Raw genomic sequence first — 3,631 nt, 5'->3', positions numbered from 1 at the left:
AAAAAAAAAAAAAAAAAGGTGTCCCAAAATGAAAGCTTCTGATGAATCTTCTTTTTTTTCTGCCTTTTCTGAACCGCTCCTTGGACCAGCACAAAGCTGTGAGGCACTGATGGACAGAATGCCCTCTGGGGTAACTTTCCTCCCCCACCTGCGTCAGGGAAGCTGAGATTCGTGACGGTGCAGGATTATAACGTGCGATCATGGAGAGTTGGAATGTGCAACTTTCCCTCCTTGTCCCCCTTCCTTCCCCCAAAAAACAGGTCTGGAAGCCACGCTCTGATGAAGGAGCTCATGTGTGTTGTGCTGTCCTGAAACCCCTGGCTGCCCCAGGGGGACAGACTGTTACTCCCTGGGGAGTCCGGATGCCTCAGGTGCCCTCGTGACTGGCCGCAACGTTGCCCAAGGTCACCTCCCTTCTCCAGGCCTCAGGATCCGGGGGGTCCAACGAGGAGCCTGGAAGGATACTATTTGGGCAGTCACGGAGTTTTACAAAAGACCTTGCTCCTGGAGATCTGGAACCCTCAGGCTATTTCTGAGATCTAACGCTCTGTCCTCGTCCGACACCGACACCGGCCTTATGGGGACAGACAAGAAGCCCAGAGCCCAGCACACAAACGGGGTACTGGCCGCCTGCTGCGGGCGTTCCTGCAGCTTAAAGAACCTGCAGGAGGCACGTGGCCGCCCCTACCCAGTGTTTGTTTACCAAGCACCGGGAGGCCCCAGTGTGACCGGGGAGTCCTTTATAGCTCCCACTGGGCTCCGAGACGTCAGCTGCGGGAACATTTGTGGTTGGTTTCCTTCTATTTACAGGGACCCGACTGCTTACAAGGTGGGATGCAAATTCCAGTCCATATGCCATGGAGAAGGACAAGTTCCCAAAGTGGCTCGATGACTATTTTAAAATCGCAGCTAATAAGTTACCGTCTGACGCCCCGGGGCTCGCCTGGGCCTAAAAATAGTTGTTCCTGAGCTGGTGGACAGGGTTGGGAACGGGGTTGACCACAGGGGAGCCGCGCCACGTCAACCCTGAACCATCCGGAAGTGTACAACAAAATTGAATCCAAGCACCCGAGATTTGATTTTTAAAAGATGGATGTGACAGTCGATTTTCCATTAATTAGATTTGTAAAGATATGTTAAGGATAGAAATAAAATGACAGCCAACCAGACGTGTCCTTTGGGCTTAAGACGGAGTCCAAAATTGTGTTAGCTCACCTCTTTAGCAGTGGTTTCGTGACATCAGAGAACCCAGTTAAAGCAAATGGCCCACTTAGGGCTGACAGCTGACCCTCAGCCCGGCTGGCAGCACCGTGATGGGGTCAGGGCCCCCCAAGGGCCCCGCTGGGCCACAGGCAGTCTTGAAGTTTGGGCTTCTCCAAGTGCAGGGTGCTTGGGGGCCGGCATCATGCGGAAGGAAGCAGAATGCCTGGGTTTCCTTTCTCCCCAGCGCGAAGCATAGATTACTTGGCCCTTGTCCAAGGAGTGAAAACAGCTCTGTTCAAGTACTTTTTTGATAGCTGGTACTTATTTAACAAAGGAGCTAAAATTCCTTTGTATGTTTGGGCTTGAATTTTTAAGAAATACTTGATTCACGCACGTATGCTGAGAACTTCCTATGACTAATACAGGAAAGTAACTCAAACGGGAGGTCAAGCCCGGTGTTTTTTGTTTTGTTTTGTTTTTATTTTTGCTACTTTTTCTTTGGCTTCTTTCTGGCTATTTTTAAAGTCACAGTTATTCTGCTTTTCTGTGCGTATATCTGACTACCTATCTTCCCTTCTGTCTGTTGGTCCATCCATCCATCGAGCAATCTTGGGACGGAAAAATCCAATCGGGGTGGTTTCCAGTTGCAAGTGGATTGCTTCACTCGCCTTCCTGTTACTGTATTTTAAATTCTCAGCTACATGCAATGGAGTATTGAACGTAAAAGTACAGCGAAGGTTCAGTCCTCGTGGCAAGATATCAAAAGGGGGGGTAGAAAGAGAGAAAGCGTGAGTGGTTTTATTGACACAAGTAGACAAAATCTTTATCCCTAAACAGAGAGAGAATGCTTGCTATTTCTACGCATCTGTTTTTTGTCGGCCTTAACCTTACCTCAGACCACAGGTACACACTGAGGTCGCCTTTGTACAGAGGAGATGGTTCTGATAAAGAGGACACACTTCTCTCGCTCTATCACACACACACACACACACACACACACACACACACACACACACACACAGAGGGACCACCTCTCCACCACCCGGAAGTGAATCAGAGGGGTCCTTTGGAGTCCAGCTTGGCCAGATGGTGACCCAGAAGGAGAGGGTGAGCGGGGTGCAGGCTGGTCAGGCTGGTGGGGGTTGGTTTTGCCGGTCGGCTAAAGTGCATTTCCTGGAGTTGGGTTTCCTTCAATATCTGAGATCAGCCCTCACAGCCTCAAAGCTGGGGAGCTTTCAGATGGAGGCTCCTGGAGTCCGACGCTATTTCCAGCATTTCTGTGTGTTTTCATTCAAATGGAGAAAAATGGAGAGACAAATGAGTATGTTGGGGTTGTATTGGAGCAAAGACCATGATGCCGTATTGTTTGATTTTGTAAGGAAACCCTGCAAGAGTCTAACATTGAAACTAAGCTTAGGCGCTTAGGTCTGTTTTAGGAGGACACACACCGCGTAGGGGATGAAGGAAAATATGTCCTGAGCATTGTAGAATATTTAAAATGGCTTTGAGTGGTAGAACTTGAGAAGATTGCAGTAATCAGTTATCACTGTGGAGGAAGACGCCTGGTGGTATCGATTTTCTTATACAAGGACAAGTTTTTCCATTGTAGTGAAGTCCAGGCATATTAGTCCCTGATTTTTATTAATCAATAATACACTTGGTGCAGGTGAAAAGAATTTTAGGAGTTATTTTAGAACTTTTTTTTCCATTAAATTTATTCATATAGTCTTTTTTTTAATCAAGATTTTATTATTTATTTATTTGAGAGAGAGAGCGTGAGCACAAGCAGGGGGAGTGGCAGAGGGAGAGGGAGAAGCAGACTCCCCACTGAGCAGGGAGCCCGACATGAGGCTCCATTTCAGGACCCCGAGATCACGACCTGAGCCAAAGGCAGACATTAACCACCCAGGTGGCCCCATATAGTCTTTTTCATAAAAAAAAAAAATACACGTATATATATATATATTTTCCGTTGTAAAACACTATATATCTGATAGCAGGAACTTTTTCTCACCTCAGTTAAAAAGAACACAGATTACCTTACTTAAGATTAGTCCTCATTGTACAAGATTTTAGAAGTGTTAGAATATGTAAATATTTTAGAAATAGGTCTTATATCTTCTCTAATTTGATCTCATCTCTTCACCCTTCATACGAACAGAGCCTCGTTCTAACAAAAAACAAACAACGACCACACCACCAAGGCACATAGGCTAAGTTTAGGTTTCAGACATTGGAATCTGCCAGTTATCTCAAGCGCACATCACTGTGGTCTCAGACATAGTTTCGACTGGAAAGAGGCAGACAGTGGCCCAGAAAATTGCTGACGGTCAGGCAGGATACAGAAGGGAAATCCCAGCACTGTGCATCTGCGTTCTAGGAAACAAGGACTGGAGGTGGAGGGGAGCAGGTGCTTGGAGAAAGTCCT

Source organism: Ursus maritimus, unplaced genomic scaffold, assembly GCF_017311325.1.
Source record: "Ursus maritimus isolate PB19 unplaced genomic scaffold, ASM1731132v1 scaffold_31, whole genome shotgun sequence".
Classification (NCBI taxonomy): domain Eukaryota; kingdom Metazoa; phylum Chordata; class Mammalia; order Carnivora; family Ursidae; genus Ursus; species Ursus maritimus.
Note: the sequence above shows the minus strand (reverse complement) of the source record.